Raw genomic sequence first — 18491 nt, 5'->3', positions numbered from 1 at the left:
CTTCTGCTCCTAATGTAGTATCTTTGCGCTACCAGCACAGTTGAATCTAGATTCGGTGACCACTTATCTCTTTCACTTTAATTTAGGCCAAGCAAAGGTAAGTTGATGTAATGCCCCGAATCTGGTACCCGAAATGCTACACGGTGCCCATGACCCCGAAAGACCATAAGCTAACCCATGACTGATAATTGTAAATTGAGCACTGAATAATAGTAATAATATCGTAAATGCGAAAACATGAACTGAAAGGCCATAAGGTTCAATTCTAGTACATAACTGAAAAAAATATGGTATAACAATACCAAAACAACAGAGATAATTATGTGAACATACTGTAGTCTGAAAGCCTCTAAATTGTCTGAATCAGGAGTTGATGGGACATATCCCCAACTAACTTCAACTACTGAAATAAACTGAAAACTGAAATAGTATGTGATCGTTATGTCCTCGAAGTATAAGGACTCACTGCTAACTCTGATCACTGAACTGGGATGCTACTGGTTCCCTGGAGCTCATACTTCTAAACCTATGGTATAAGACACCATAGCGCAAATGCGTCAGTACTTTGAATGTACTGGTATGCAAGTGAGGTAGGCTGAATGCAATAGGTTCATAAGCATGAGCAATACTACTTGACTGACTAACATGAACGTGACAATACACGCATGCATACGTAACTATAACTGAGACCATGATAGGACTAAATACTGAGTTTTGACTACTGAGTCTACTAACATCTGACATCTGAGTCACTGATGAGTAAGAAACTAATACTGTATTACTAAATACTGAGGGACTGATACTATGTTAGGATAACTATGTCTGATAATTTTGATTATGAAGAACTAGTCTGGTTGACTGTATCTGACAGTCCTGAAGCTGAATGCTAATAACATAAGTTCTGATAACTGATATAACTGAAAACATGAGTGACTATATCTGACAGTCCTAAACCTGATGGAACTAGCTGAGTTTCGTACTGTTTTTGAGTAACTGAATCTAAGATCAGTCATATCTAGCGGGTAATCGCTACATCTGATGATACTGATACTGATTGACCATAGTTGAGATCAGTCCTGTCTGGTGGGTGATCCCGAGGTCTATTTATAATGATAAAGATTGATTGTATCTGACAGTCCTAAATCTATACTACTAAGCTGAATTAACTGTATCTGACAGTCCTAATTCTATAACTGAAACTGTGGGATGTATTCATCTAATCGACATGCCCCATACTAAGCTAACTGGAATCCAACCTGTAACCCCAGTTGGAAGGGTGTTAGTACCGCGCCACTGATAAAGACAACTGATGTGGAGTCAGTCCTAATCTAATGGGTGACCCCTGGGATCAGTCCTATACATTTAAATGTGCTAACGGGTGATCCCTGAGTATGTCAGTCCTATCTAACGGGTGACATCTCATACCTACGCTTGCTACATAGTTCTGGAACTTAGGGATTTCTTCTAGAGATCTCACTCATATCTAGCGGGTGAGTCCCCATCCCTAAGCTCACTCGGTGCTGAATCCTACTCCCATCTGAAAGACAATGAACTGATTAACTGGACTGAGATGATTCTAATGGTATTGTTTAGCGAAGCTAAACTGAATATACCGAGATTCATTGACTGACGAAATATACTGAGTTCTGAGGACTGACTAAGAGTACTGAAGTCATTGAGATTGACTGGGAATACTGAGATTGCTGAGATTACTGAGTACTGAGATCAATTACTGAACTACTGAGATTTACTAAGATTTTTGAGATTTCTGGGTTTTCCTGAGTCATATGACTGACAGAGTTCTATGGATCATAGCTTGACTGAGAGTATCTTGATATCATTACATGGCTCTAGGCACACAACAAAATTGTTGGGTACAAGTACCCCAAAAACTCGATGGAAAGAAACTGACATAGCATGACTTACGTGAACACATGACCAACAACACAATTCATAATTCATCTATTGAAGCACTTCATCAAACATGTGATATGCATAAACTTGTACAAACATGGGGATTTCATAATATCATGCTAGTTGGGCACTTTTCCTTTATATCGGCGTTTAATCAAACACATGATAGTCATAATATATGTAGACACCATTATACAACAATTACACATCATGATTCAGTATCTAATTTCTTCATCCTAGGGTTTAATCATTGGTTCACATAAATATACAGCTATACAAAGACATTCCACATAACATTAATCACCCAACATGGATTTGAATTCAATTGATCATTCTCAACATAAACAAAATAAACCCAACATGAATTTCATAAAGAAAATCTAAAATCTTGACTTTAGAAAAAAGATTCTTGGGCTTCAGGGACGAAAGGAGTCCATGAATGAACACTATGCATACCTGGGATGTGATTTCTTAAGGATTGACGATGAAACCTTCTTGAATTTGAATCCCCAATAGAAACCCTAGCTTGTTCTTGAGAGAAACTAGTATATTTTGGGTGAAGAATGGCTAAATCACGTGTTATTGGATTTAAATAGGGGTAGGAAATTGACCCTTTTAACCCTGGATGCATTTTTAATAGCTGAGAAAATTTCCCAATTTTCATCCTTTGCGCGACACGCCATTATCGCGCCAAGTCACTAGAAAGTGACAAATAGGAAATTGCATCATAGCGTGACGCAAAGCTATCGCGTTGACACCTTGTCTATGACCTGGAAGTTTGGAATGATGCGCTACTATCACAGAGCAACACTGGAAATTGCTAATTGCCTTTTGAGCTATCTCCGCAACGCGCTGAAGGCTCAGGTGATACGCTATCTCACTAAAAAGGCTCTAACTCTTCACCCGGGTGTCGAATTTGGGCAAATTTGGTATCGATGGAAAGCTTATTCGATTCCCCACATGATAAAAAGTGAAAATATTAAAAATACCACATGTACAAAAGTGGATTCATCTTTCAAAGAAAGCTCCTAACATTCTTGGGAAACTTTTCAAGCTAGGAAAAGTATGGGGTATTACAGTTGATTTCTCTTTATTTTCTTGTAATGAAGTCTTTAAATGTAGTTTAGTTTGGGATTGTTCGCTGTATAAGGATTGAAAGCCATAAAAATTTTATGATGATTATATGGTGTGAGAGGGACATGTGACGCCTCTACTTATTTGCTTTGTTACACTTGTTCAATTGTTTGACTTATTATACTACAAATAAATATGTTGGTTGAAGGTGAATAAGTGTATTTAATTATCTCAAAGGTGAACTTTTATTTTGAATTTTGTTGAAGCGTACTTGAAATGTGAACTTTTTATAGTGAATTTTGCTATGCTTGATAATTTTGGTGACTTGGGTGGTAACTTAGTGAGTTGAAATTGATTAAGTGTAGGTGCTTGAAATGTGAATTTATCATTTTGAAGGTAGTTTAGTTTGTTTTTTTAGGAGGTGACTTAGTGACTTGAAAATTTTGAAGTGTAGGTACTTTAAAGATGAATTTTTGTTTTGAATGTAATTAAGTTTGGTGACTTGGGTGATGACTTAGTGAGTTAAAATTTACTAACTGTAGGTACTTTAAAGGTGAATTTTTTATTTTGAATGTAGTTAATTTTGGTGACTTGGTAGGTGACTTAGTCACTTGAAATTGATAAAGTGTAGGTATTTTAAAGGTGAATTCTTTGTTCTGAATGTGTTTTAGTTTGGTGACTTGGGTGATGACTTAGTGAGTTGAAATTCACCAAGTGCAGGTACTTTAAAGTTGATTTTTTCGTTTTGAATATAGTTAAGTTTGGTGACTTGGTAGGTGACTTAGTCACTTAAAATTTACTAAGTGTAGGCACTTTAAAGGTGAATTTTTATTTTGAATGTGGTTTAGTTTGGTGACTTGGGTGATGACTTAGTGAGTTGAAAATGTTGAAGTTTAGGTACTTGAAATGTGAATTTTTGTTTTAAATTTAGTTAAGTTTGGTGACTTAGTCACTTGAAATTGATAAAGTGTAGATACTTTAAAGGTGAATTTTTTGTTTTGATAAAGTGTAGTCATCACTTGCTGAATTTTTTGTGACTTGATCAAATTAGTTGAATATGATTGATTATGTAGATGGAACCTGATTGTAGCTAGATATATCAATGGAATAATGAAAATAGAATGGGTCTTAGGGAGGAATTTGTTGAAGGTGTCAGATGATTTATTGAACATGCTAAGACATTTGATGTTTGGTCACATTTTCGGGCTATTCGTTGTCCTTGTGTTAGATGTGATGGTATAAATCTTTTAAAATAAAAAGTTGTGAAGGAACATCTTTATAGAAAGGGGTTTAATGAGGACTTTTTAAGAGTACGTGCTATTGACGGTGATGTTGGGCAAAATAACTTTGTTATTGGAGAAAGTAGTAGGTATGAAGGGAATAATGAATATCAAAATACTAGGATGATAGAAATGGTGTACGATGCTTTTAGGCTGCAACACGGGGGTGACTTTAGGGAAAATTTTAAAGATGTTCCTAATAGAGAAGCGGGCAAATTCTATGAACAAGTGCATGCTGCTAGTCATCCTTTGTTTGACGGGTTTGACACTCTTGTTTGTCTATTTCTATTAGATTATTAAGTATTAAATCTGACTAGAATATTGGTGAAGGAGGAATGGACTCAATGATAGACCTTAATAAAGAGTTAGTTGACCTCGGCTTGGAGGTTCCTGATTCTTTCTATAAGGCAAAAAGTTTGGTGTCAAAGTTAGGTCTCTCCTCGGTTAGAATTGATTATTGTGAAAGTGGTTGCATGTTATACTTTAAGGAAGATGCTAACCTAGATTCCTGTAAGTTTTGTCAGCACCCTCGATATAATCGTGGTTGTAGTGGAAATAAAATTGCTATTAAGGCGATGCATTATTTAGCTCTAATACCGAGGTTGAAGAGGTTGTATATTTCAAACAACTAAGCTCCTCATATGAGATGGCACAGTGAAAATAGAAGTCCTGCTGGTGTTATGTGTCATCCATCTGATGGAGAGGCTTGAAAGTATTTTGATGTAACTTATCCAGATTTCGCAGCTGAGCCACGAAATATTCGTTTAGGATTATGTGTGTATGGCTTCTTCCTTTTTCAATTGGTGCTGCATCATATTTATGTTGGCCTGTATTTATTACCCCATATAATCTTCCTCTGAAATGTTGATGACTATTCCCTATATATTTCTGAATTGTGTTGTTCCTGGACCGCGTAATCCAAAAAGTGGAATAGATGTCTTGTTGCAACCTTTGATCGATAAACTTCAAATTTTATGGCATGAGGGGGTTGAAACTTGGGATATCTCACTTAAATAGAATTTCAATCTTTGTGCATATCTAATGTGGATTGTTAATGATTTTTCTGCTTATGGAATATTGTCTGGGTGGATGACAGCTGAAAAGTTGGCTTGTCAATACTTCATGGAAAAAAGAAAACTTTCACATTGAGATATGGCAGGAAAAATTCATGGTTTGATTGTCATCGTTGTTTCTTGCCACCTGATCATGAATTTAGGAGACTCAAGAATACATTTAGAAGGAATAGAAGGGAACATAATGGTTCACCTCCAAGGCTATCTGTTCATGACATCTAAGAGATAGTTTAGGATTTGTCTAAAATCAGCGAGGAAGCATTATATAGGCTGGATGGATATGGCGTTTCACATAACTGGACTAAGCAAAGTATATTTTGGGAGTTAGAATATTGGCCAGATAATTTACTTAGACATAATGTTGATGTCATGCATACTGAGAAGAACTATTTTGACAACTTGTTCAACACAGTTATGGATGTCACCGGCAAAATAAAGGATAATCGTTAGGCCAGACTTGACTTACTAGAATATTGCAAACACAGAGAATTATACTTACAGGAGGGTCCTAATGGCAATTTTCTTAATCCCAAGGCTAGTTTACAGTCGATTTGAACTAAAAGCGTCAAATATGTGAGCAGGTCCAAAGTTTGAAGATGCCCGGTGGATATGCCTCAAATTTGAAAAAGAGGGTTGATATGGTGCAAAGAATCTTGCATGGAATGAAAAGCCATGATTGTCATATTTTCATGGAACAATTACTTTCAATTGTTTTTATTGGTTTACCTGAAAACATTTGGAAACCAATAGCAGAGATTAGTTTGTTCTTCACAGAATTATGTGCCACCACATTAAAAAAAAAATCTGGCGTGAATGAAAAGTAATATTGTTGTTATCACCAACAAATTGGAGAAGATTTTTCCGCCAGCATTTTTCGATGTGATGGAACATCTTCCTATTCACCTTGTGCATGAAGCTCGTCTAGGTGGTCCAGTTCAAACTAGGTGGATGTATCCATTCGAACGGTAAGCAATTGCAACATATTTAAATTCATACATATCTTTTTTTAATATAGTAAACATCTAATCTTAAGATTGTGTAGGGCAATTGGAAAATTGAAAAGGGGTCCCAAAAAATAAACATAGGGTGGAAGGATCTATAGTTGAGGCATATCTTGCAAGAGAAACGTCTCAATTTTATTCATACTACTTTCGTGATGAAGTTGCTTGTTCAAGAAACCTACCGAATTGTCATCAAGATGATGAGAATGAGCCTCATTTGCAACCGATATCAATTTTCAATCAATCTGGTTGTAAGGCTAAAAATACCATATTTCGCCTGCTCATGCCCATGGAGCGCAAATCAGCAACTTTGTATGTCTTGCTGAATTGCTCGAAAGTTGAGCCCTTTCTGAAGTAAGAAGATCAAAAGCTTAACATATTTTATTTATTTACTCATTCCTTTAAAGAAACTAATTATATTTCGTATGTTGGATCTTCAGTTCATTTAAGACTCTATTCCACAAAAATCAAGTGTATGCATCCTTTGCAACATGATTTACATATGAGGTTCGAAAGTGTATTAATATTTCTACAAATTTTAAACATTTACACATTCCTTAACCAACATATATATATATATGTATGATATTTTTAGATACACCAGTCACTAAATGCAGCCGCATACGATCAGTTCTTGAGAGATATTTCTTTGGGTCCAGTTGAAGTTCACGCAATGTCCCATTACACAGTAAATGGGTTTAAATTTTTCACCGAAGAACACTCCAGAACAAGTAAAACAAATAATAGTATTGTTTGGGTTAAGTGTGATGATGATGCTGATTACTTTGGCATCATACACTAGATCTTAGAATTGGAGTATGCTGGTTTTTCAATAAAAAAAATTATCCTCTTTTGATGTAAGTGATTTGATCCAAGCACAAGAAGCACAAGAGTACATGAGGAGCATAGGTCGTATCCTATTTACGATCCATTTGTTCTAGCGCAAAATGCTAAAAAAGTGCATTTTGCTCCTTATCCATTGTGTAGTGATAAGTCTGATTGGTGGGCTATAATCAAAACAAAGACCATAGGACGGGTGGAAGTTGAGAACGTGCTAGAGACTGCGTATCAAAATGAAATACAGATTGATCACCAACTAATGAACATTGACTTAGTGGATAGTTTGAATCACCCAGAAAATATATTTAAAGAAGTTAATATTGCGGAAGAAGAGGCTGAGTGGGTAGGATATGAGGAAACTTCCGAAGAGGGTGAATGGTTTAGTGGAGAGTCTTCAGAAGAGGAGGATTAGTTTGTATAGGTTGTATTTATTATGTATTGATGTCTTTATGCTTTGTACTATATATTTACCTTTATGTTTCTTGTTTAAGATTGATATGTAATATACTGTTTAAGATTGTTGTTTTCACTTTTCCATAATTTATATAGTAATAAAAATATTATTTATATCTCGTGTTGTTGGAGCGATTTGAAATGTGAATTAGTAACTTGAAATTAGATACGTGGAATGTTTTCTTATATATTAATTTTGTAGGAACTAACTACTTGTTAACTATATATAATTTAGATGTCAGGTAGAGGTGACAAAGGTAAGGGAAATGTTGATCCTACAAAAACAAAAAACAAACTCCGCCTTATAAACACCGATAGGTATTTATATATTTGAGGGTCGGTTTGCTGATGCACCAGCACGACCCTCATATTCTAGGTTATCTCAGTATTTGGTTCATGCTTCTACGCATGTGGGGACACTTTATGGGTCTACACCAACTCATTCTGCTCCTACCACCGTGCCACCACCATCACAGTACTATCGGATAACCACTGGCACATTCAGACATCTACTATTGTCAGTACCCTCCTGTAGCAGTCACCCACATTCGCACAGTGATTCTGCTAGATCTATTGGGTTGTCGGATCTTCATCTTGGAGGTACTCCATCTGGTGATTCAGATCCACCCACGTCAGTACATCCACTAGCATTTCCTCCGCGGTCCGGAGATAGAAATGATTATGGGAGGCGTTAACCTATTCTATATGGAACAGGGTAAGATTTCTAAATATAATAACATTATTCATTTTTCATTACTATATTATTATGCTCTTGAAATTATTGTTTTATCTTATGTTGTAGGTTTAACTCGGATACTGGAGTTGGAAAATTATGAGTAAATGTATTTGTTGCTACTCCAACGGCTACTGGACCAGTTGGCAAAAGGTTTCAGAAACTGACAAAGAAAAAATATTTAAAGAATTTCAGGTAAGGATTTAACTTATCGACTACTTAACACATTGTTAGAACAAAAGATTGAATATTATATTTTTATTCTTGTTATAGAAATATTACTGGTGGGATGATGCGAATGTATATGATAAAGGAGAAATTTTTACAGAAGAGCTAGATTCAGATTTAACAGTCTGTTGGATTATGCCAGAACCAACTTGGTACGACTTGACTGGATACTCGAATCCATATGGCAATAGTATATTCGCTATTGGAAAGCGAATAATACCAATTGTTGAGGGACAAAGGAAAGAAAGTCTGGGCATCATCCAAGGGTGGCTCCCTACATACTGCGGGTGCAGTTAGTATGATTGTTGTGGAAAAAAAATGGTATGTAAATTTTACAGTTTTAATTGTTTGTTTCTATTTAAATTTTTAATTATTTGAAGATTAATAATTTTTTCTTACGCAGGAAAAAGAAAAGGGTAGGAAGATACCTTTCGATGAGCTATTCGAGAAGACACATGTGATGAAGAAAAGGAACCCGACTGATGAAGATGTATGGGTTGAGCCTCATGCAAAAGCTGCCCATGTAAGAATCAAATTTGAATTTATAAATCTTTTTTCTCACAGTTGATATTATTCAAGTATAAGTACTTTAATATTTTTTTACTATTAATTTTAACTTTACTTTGAATATAGGACAAATATATAGAGCTTCTTAGTGAGCTTCGTAGTGCTCAGCCTCCTGAAAGTCAGGGTGACCCAATACCCGAATATATAGAGGAGGAGTTATGGGAACAAATTGTGGGTCCTGCAGTTAGAGACCATTGCTACGAATACCATCGAAATTATTTTGGCGAGAATGTTAGGTCTTCGTCTGGTCCTACATCCTATACCTCTGCAATTGATAGAGAAAATGTTGAATCACTAAAAATTACGGTTTCTAAACTCACTGAAGAGCTTGTTGCACAGAGAGAAAGGGTACAGAAGAAGGAGGAGAAAACATCATCACAAATCTAGATGCTGCAGGAGCAGTTCAGCTCGTTTATTCAATCTGCAGGGATTATTCCTCCATGTCCTGATGATGCAGTTTGAGCTGCAAAAGGTCTAGGCCCACTGGATGATATCAGCATAGATGAGGAATCAGATCCTGCGTGTGCGACTGAGGATACAGAAGACAAAGACGAAGACGATGATGATGAGTGGTAGTTTTTTTTACTTTTGTATGTGTTGTATTTTAGATTTGGAGATGACTTATAATTTTTACATTTTTGTACGTTTTTAGAGTTGTATTGTATGTTAGTTGTGTGGGAATACACTTGCTTTGTGGTGGTGGTTGTTGTTGTTGTATTTTATGTTGTTTCATTTGTTCAGCTTGTTATTTTTTATTTTTTTAAAAAAATTCTCAGAAAAACCGACCACATGTCGATTTTTAAAAAAAAATTGTAGAAAACCGACCACAAATGGTCGTTTTTAATAATTAATTTTAAAATAAAATCGACCACTTGTGGTCGATTTTATTAAAATTAATTAATTAATTTTAAAATAAAACTGACCACAAGTGGTGGGTTTTTAAAAATAATAATGAATTTTAATAAAATAATAATAAATTTTAAAAAAATATATATATATTTAAAAAAAATGGTCGGTTTTTAAAAAGCTACCACACTTTTACCAACCACGCATTTTGATCGATTTTATGATCAAAAATTCAAGAAAACCGACCACATGTGGTCGATTTTTGTGGTCGGTTTTCTTGTTTTTTTAGTAGTGATAGTTGCTTTTGATTTGGAAGGTTATCTATTCCTTTTTGGAGATCCGAACTTGCATTCTGAGTAACATGGTTATTCGAATCTGGTTTTGATTAGGATGGCACTACTTTGTGTTTTGAATGGGTTGTGATTGATAGACAAATAAAGTTTCTACATGGGTCAAGTTTAGAATTTCTGATTTTCATGTTAATGCTACCTTTGGTAGTGGATTATGCATGGATTTTCATAATAGTATGGATTGAAAAGATAAAGAAAAATTACGCATGCCGGTGTTAGAGGATTTTAAAGGATTTGTGCATGGAAAAGTATACGGGTTGTAGAACTTATTACTTTGGAAGTTAAAAGGGCTTAACTTCCAAAGGAATATATATCTATTTGTCAACCAACCCCATTAATAAACCTTGTTATTTGAATCAAGTATCTTATTAAAATAAGGTTGAACACATCGCCAACTCCCTAAACTTGGTACACACTTTTTTTTTGGTAACTCAACTAAATGTTGTTCATTTTAAACCCCAAAACAATTATTCAATTATATCATTTTAGCACCTTTTTTACAATCAACAAAAATAATAGGAAGAGTGTAATACACTCGCGGTGACGTGACAAAACAACTAATTAAATAGTTACATGTGGCAATAAAAGAAAAAAGAAAAGAACCTATTTCTTTTAAAGCCCCCACTCTCCCCCACCTGATGGATGTCTTTCCCATTGAAATCTCAAACAAAACATTGATTTTCTTTATCGTCTTTTACTATTTTTTAAAGCTTTAACTCCTTCAATAGAGGCTAGATTTTTTCTATGCAAACCTGTTCTTTATTAAATGTTTCAAAAATACTTTTGTTCATTGTATTGTGTTCCAAACCATTACCTTCTCTAATTTGTTCATCGAAAAAATGAATACAACACCCATACTTTATACTTCTCTCTTTCCCCTCTCTTCTTTCCACAAAACAATATTTGTAGACCAAGAAAAAGAGCAAATCTAAACTATTTTACATGTTCTTGAAGAAAAAAAAGTGGCATTCCTTTTATCCATCTTCTTTTTGCTCATGCATTACTGCTTCTCAGTTTCACTTCCCGCAGTTTACAATATATCAGTTGAAATTTCTAAAAATTTTGAGTGCGATCGCCAAAAAATTGAGGACATCTTATATATGCATATACTTCAAAGAAAAAAATAAGTACATGGCATTAACAAAAAATTTACATTTATATTTGTATTGTATGAATAACCAAAATTCAAGATCAATTTTTGGAGGTTTAAAAGGATAAGATATCTGGGTTTAGTTATAAAAATAATTATTTTCGTGGAGATTGATAGTGAAATCCAAAATAATGGAGAAAAAAGTATTGAATGTCCAAAATTATTTTGGAGAATTTCTTGTAATTTGTGAAGTCATTGTGGAAGTGGAGAGAAAATCAACAATGTTGAGAGTGTAATTGCAGTAACATATTGGAAGGTGCAGATGGGGTGAGTTTGGGGAAGTGTGGAGGACGTGTTGATAGGAGAGAAGGAAGAAGACGAAATTAAAAAAAACATAAAATTTGTAAAATCTAAGTCTCTCACGCACTGAAAGTCAGTGCAATACACATAATATGTTCAGTCAGCAAAAAGTGTCAAAATGGCATAAGGGGACACTAGTTTAGGAGTTTAAAATGAACGACGCCTAGTTGAGGTGCCAGAATAAAAGTTTTTGCTAACTTTAGGGGGGAGGCAATGTATTGGCCTAAAAATAATGTAAATAGAAAACTAGGTCAAAGTTCTGGTGGACCTCAAAGCTAATCTACCCAAGTTTGCCAACATGGAGATATATAATGAATCTACAGGAATGACTAGAAATACACAAGTTAAAATATAATGTGATCATCTGCCTAAGTATTATTTTGAGTGTAAGCTATAAGGACACAACATGGAGAATTGTAGATCTCTATACCCTGAGTTGAGGCCAGTAGCTAAGCAATAGGATAGCGAGATAACAAGGTCTCCACAACAGCAGCAACGAATTTCTTTCAACCGAAGATATTGACCAGTGTTAAAGTTGTTAGTAATCCTGAGTTGTGGAAGAAAATTAAAAATAAGATGGTTGTTATGATTCAGAAAGAATAAAGCAAACCACAAGCATAAAGAAAACAAGAACACACAGATTTATGTAGAAATCCTTACAAGGAGAACCACGGTCAGAGTCAGAGAATTTCAATATGAAAGGGGAAGAGTACAATGTAGAGAATGACATAATTTTTGAATGTCCAAAACCGACCCACTAATTGCACTTATATAGTATGTGCGTACAAATAAGTCCTAGGCCCAAAAACATAAAGGTTCATACCTATTGGCCCAATCCCTACGCTACCACCACAGACCCCATTAAAAATCACAAACATGGGTCGCACTGTGACACTTCCAGGACCGGACCAACAAAATTTGGGTCACAACTCTAACAATGGTCATAATGGATAATAAGGAAAACAATGCTCAAGATTCACAGCAACAAAGGATACAAGCACTAATAGCAACACTCATAACAATTTTGTAGCATTAACAGATAAGGTTGAGAATACAAATATAGTGAAAGATCATCAAAGTCTCACATAGTCCATTAATAGAAATGTGTCTGCTCCTATCCAAAAATCAAGAATTAAAAATCAGAGTCCAGCTCAAGGCATAAAACTTAGAAGTTTCACCAAAAAAGGTGACGTAGATAAAGAGGTAGATGTCCAGAAAAAAGATGTTTTAGAAACTGTAGTTCATCAATAAACTCCTTGAACCTCTCTAAAAAATAGGGTAAAAGAGTAGATAAAGAAGATATTGATGCGAAAGATGAATAACTACAGGAAGCTGGGGATACAAGAGAGGATGAGAAACTTGGAAAAAAGAAGGAGATGAGGAGAAACACGATAAGAAGAATGGAATGGAAATGAACTTATGAATCAATCTAAAGATATCATTTTATCTCCCATGGTCATTGATCCCATTAAGGTTGCACAAAGTGGAGGCAATTTGTTGGATATAATCAATGAACAAGTTGATAGATCTATTGAAATTGATGCTGAAAAGAAAGAAGCTAGGTTGGATTAGGATACTGACCAGTAAATGTCACAATTTGAGTATTTTACCGATTAGAAGAAGGTAGTGAATGAACTCTTACCAAATAGGAAGTTACATGCCATTGTAACTCATGATTTCCCTGCAGAGAAATTAGCTAAGATCAGTATGGAGGAGTAACTAAAATTTGAATAAGGTGGAGGTTTTAACAGGCTGAACAATCAAAGAACTGTAAAAAACTAATCAAATAGATAAGAAGATGATGAAAAAATATATATGGAATATTAGATCTATTAAAAGTCATCAAGATTTTAATAGACTTCAAATGATTCATAAACATCACAAATTCAGAGTCATTGCTCCATTAAAGCCTTTTAAAGAACAAATTAGACGGGTAAATAAAAAAGAAGATTGGGGATGGAGCAGGCAAGTTCAAATTAAAATAGGAAGATTTGGTACTTTATGGAGAATAATATTAGATTTGAAGTGATTCCTGGCGTTGAATAGCATATCACTTTGAATTTAACATGCCCTAACAACATATGCTACACTACCCTAGTCTATGCCAAATGTACGAAAAGAGAATATTGGGTTTATAGGATATCATATATCAACTAGCTAACTTTTACTATGTCTTGGCTTTTTAGAGAACATCAATGTGATTACAAATGAAGAGGAGAAAATTGGGGGTCTTTTAGTCCTTCAAAATGAATATGGCTTTGCCTTTTGTTTGAACTTTTGTGAACTCTTTGAAACTATTTCCAAAGAAAGTCTTCCACATTGTGGAATGGTAGAGCATGTCCGAATTGTATTTCTAATAGATTGCATAGAGAAATAATTAGTCAATAAAGGTAAGAATGGTTTGCAAATATGGAAGTAGAGCATTTGACCGGAATTGGGTCTGATCATGCCCTATCATGGTCTTGCAAATATGGAAGTCGAACATTTGACCAGAATTGGGTTTGATCATGCCCCCAATGATGATTACTATGAGGAAAAATAGGTAACGATTTTAAAAACACTTTAAATTCTTGAATTTCTAGATAGAAAATGAAGGGTCTATGGACATTGTGAAAAATAACTAGAATGTTGAAGTTGAAGGAAATTATTTTTATAGGTTTAATAAAAAAATCAAGAGAGTGAAGAAGGCTTTGTCAACATATAGGAGATACCTTTGGGGACACTTTAAAAATTTACTTATAAGGGATGAGATTGTTAAGTTGACGAAGCAGCTTTTTGAAGAACAACCAACCTCCAGAAATAGGGAAGTTCTTCAATAGGCCCAAGCAGAGTTGAAAAGATAACTTCATTTTGAAGAGGAATTTTGGAGATAAAAATCAGGTCTCACATGATTTATCGAAGGAGACATAAATACTAAATTTTTGTACAATCTAGTGAAAGGGAAGAGGAAAAGATTATAGATTAAGAGGATAAAAAATAGTGATGGGCAATAGTTACATGAAGAAAATTTGATTGCTGAAGAAGTTGTTTCATTTTATTAGCAGCATTTTTCTCAAGAGGAGGAATCTACAGACTACACTTTGTTGGATCACACTCCAAACATGATCTCTGAAAACACTAGTGATTTCTTATGCAGAATTCCAGACCTAGAAGAGATACGGAAAGCTGTATTTATGATGAATGGGGGCATTGTATATGGCCTTGATAGACTTCCAAGAATGTTTTATTAGACCTGATGGCAAGTGGTAGGAGGAGATGTTATCAAAATTGTGCAAGTTTTTTCAGGGGCACTCTCTTTCTAAATTAACTACTCACACTGGTTTTACTATTAAAGAAAGAGAATACATAGACTTTTGCATACCTCAGGCCCATCAGTCTGAGTAATTTTATCAATAAGGTAATCTCAAGATTATTCATGACAAGATGAAGGGTTTAATGCCACAGATCATCTCCCCTAACTAATTTAGTTTTGTCAAGGAGGGAGTATTATGGAAAATATATTATTAACTCAAGAGATTGTTACTGATATAAGGATGAAAGGAGAACCTACTGATATAAGGATGAAAGGAGAACCTCCTAATGTAGTGATCAAGATGTATATGACCAAAGATATGACAGGGTTTCATTTTTGTTTCTCATAAGAGTCCTTACAAAAATAGGTTTTCATGAATTATTCATTGATATGATTTAGAGGTTACTAGCTAACAACTGGTATTCTATCTTATTTAATGAGTAGTCTAAAGGATTCTTCCACTCTACTAGAGGAGTAAAGCAAGGGGATCCCTTATCTCCAGCTTTATTCATCATTTCTACAGAGGTTTAATCCAGGGCTCTTAATGTAATAATAGAAGAAGACGGGTACAAGGGGGTTGTCATACCTAAATAGAGTAACAAGATCAATCATTTGGTTTATGCAGATAATACAATCATATTCACATCTACTGACTCCACATCACTTGGAATGATTAAGTCAACACTGCATGATTATGAACAGATTTTTTCCCAGAAGATCAATAATGAAAAGTTCTTTTTCTATATGCATCAAAAGGTGAATGAAAATTTGAATCAAGAAGTGGCTGAGGTTACAGGTTTTCGTAGAGGTACTTTTCCTTTTAAGAACTTGGGTTGTCCTAGCAGGTGGAATATAGATGTCTTAAAGCAACAATTATTTATGTACTTAGTTTGATACATTCTTAAGGAATATCCTAAAAGAGTGATGATAGAGGTAAGGGGCAGACCATAGTGGTTGCTTACAACCAATGGTAAATTTTCAGTCAAAAATGCTTGGGAATATCTATGACAGAAGGAGGAGAACCAATGGTTTTTCAAACAAATGTAGAAGACAAGCATGTCTTTCAAAATCTCAGTTTTTATTGGAGAGTGTCGATGCAAAAAGTACCGACGGATGGCATACTGGCTAGAAATGGTATTTATATGGTCTCAAGATGTAGATGTTATGATTACCCTTAATTGGAGAATCTGGATCATTTATTTCTCACTGGAGAATTTGCAAATAACATATGGAAATTGTATGCATATGCAATAGGAATTCAGGGAAACCTTATACAAGTTAAACAAGCAATTGCTATGTGGTGGAAAGCTAATAGTTCCTCTAAAATCAAACCACTTTTACAGGCAACTATAGCTTTCATTGTGTGTCAGCTTTGGAAGAGGAGGAACAACATTCTACATGGAAGTTATTTGTCCAAACATAGGATAATTCATGATATAAACCAAAATCTTTATATTCTTGCAAAAATAATATTTCCTTCTAAATCAGAATTACCTAGTAATTGGCCATCATAATAAGTTAGAGAATCACGAGGATAATGGAAGATATGGTTATAAGATCGTAAGATGGGAGTTATCCCCTAATGGGTCATTCAAATGTAACATTGATGCTTCTATGAGAGAGACACATATTTCAGCTCTGTGGATTTTTATGTAAGAGATTATCATGGAAATCTAATACATGCAAAATCTAAGAGCATTCCTATTACTACTTGTTTGAAAAGGGAAGCTTTGGCTATCTAAGAAGGCTTGGAATTTAGTGTGAGAAACAGATTGTTTTCACTTATAGTGGAGACTAATTCACTAATTTTGCAAAAAGTGATTGATGGAACATGGTCCAGCCAATGGACAATAAGCAAGGGAATAGAACTGATTAGAGAATGGAGAAACATGGAGAGGTTCTAATCAAACACAACTATAAAGTGAGGAATCAACTAGCAAAATTTTTAACTAACCAAGTTGCTCATTTGGTAGGTACAGGCTTAATCACATATGACAATAATTAGGATTTACCACATAAAGCACAAAAAATTCTATTAGCAGGAAAGAGTCAGATTCCCTATTTAAGAGTAACAAAAAATAGGAAATGAGATCCTCACTAACAAAAGGAAATGTTCACAGAAGCACAAAGAGATATACAGTATGGGTTCAATAAATTCCATACACAACAAAACACACATAGCTAGTTCGCAAGTAATTCAGATCTATCAGTAGTCAAGGTTCATTTCATGGCATATTGGTAGGGGATCTTCTTTTTCTATTGGTGGTGGTATTAAATTCATTGGAAGTTCATCCCACTGAAAAAAAATCAAAAACTCTATAGATATTGTTACGAAATAACAAAAAAAGGTCACGAAATCCTAAATCTACCAGTTATCAATAAGTGTACCTGTGAAGGAAACAATATTTAGCTCCAACAAATACTAAGCTTGAAGAAGACTTTATTTTGAGACAAAATCACTGCGCCTGTGAGAATTTGAGGGTGCATGAATGTTTCTGCCAAAATCTTGATATATAAAATGAGAAAGAAATGTTGTAAAAACAAGAAATATTTATGGATTAAGGGGAGAGGAGGATCACTTATCTAGAGGTAGTCAATTGTTCCAGCTCAGGCAGCTCAGTCTATCTTTGATAGAGATTCTACCGAGGTGACACACTTTTTGCGGAGCATTATCAGTTTACCTTCCTAAATGCCTCTGGATTGTTCTTTCTATTTTTAGGATTAGATTTTTTCCTTTTTGCTTTTTGCTTTTGGCCTTTTGCCTTTTTGTTCATGCATTTTACTCGATGTGGGGTCGACCTTGGTCCAATGTATTATGTAAATATGTGTCACGACCCGAACCAGGTCCTGACTGTGATAGGTATCTCAAGCCCACCATGGACCTGACCACCCCCATCGCCTAACCTCATGAGCACAAAAACAATCATAAAGACAAAGCAAAAGCCAATTAAGAAAGTAATAAGAAAATTAATAGATAACTCAAATAAAACTAAGAGTCCAACAATAACTAACCCACACATATTTGTCTACAATAGCAACTAAGTCGGGACATGCCTCCACTATGACCAAAAAGAATCCAAAAGTACCGAGTGAATAATAAAAGAATATTGAAATGATAAGACCTTTTGAAGAATGGAGGCTCACTATTTCACCGCAGCTCGACAATCGTGCTAATCCACCTAACGCTACACATGAGCAACAGAAGTGTCTTCGAACCCTACATCATGAAATGATGTAGCACCCTAGGACGGTCAGTAGGATAAGCACTAGCATGTAACTCAAGAGAGGTGATAAAATAATGCCATGGCCAAAATCAGTCAAAACCACAAGCACATATTCATATATACATATCTAAGATATCGAGATAGGGTAAGGGTCATGAACATAAGA

General features: G+C 34.8%; 1 long non-coding RNA gene across 1 annotated transcript; it reads right to left on the bottom strand.

The window, feature by feature from the left end:
* Positions 1-11832: 11832 nt before the first annotated feature.
* On the bottom strand, positions 11833-17850 carry LOC107867707. The gene is made up of 3 exons (XR_001673278.2): positions 17490-17850; positions 13452-13490; positions 11833-12356 (listed from the first exon to the last, which is right to left on the bottom strand). It is a non-coding gene; the product is annotated as an uncharacterized LOC107867707 (long non-coding RNA).
* Positions 17851-18491: the final 641 nt, after the last annotated feature.

Source organism: Capsicum annuum, chromosome 4 (assembly GCF_002878395.1).
Source record: "Capsicum annuum cultivar UCD-10X-F1 chromosome 4, UCD10Xv1.1, whole genome shotgun sequence".
Taxonomy (NCBI): Eukaryota; Viridiplantae; Streptophyta; class Magnoliopsida; order Solanales; family Solanaceae; genus Capsicum; species Capsicum annuum.
Note: the sequence above shows the minus strand (reverse complement) of the source record. Positions and strands in the feature narration are given on the sequence as shown.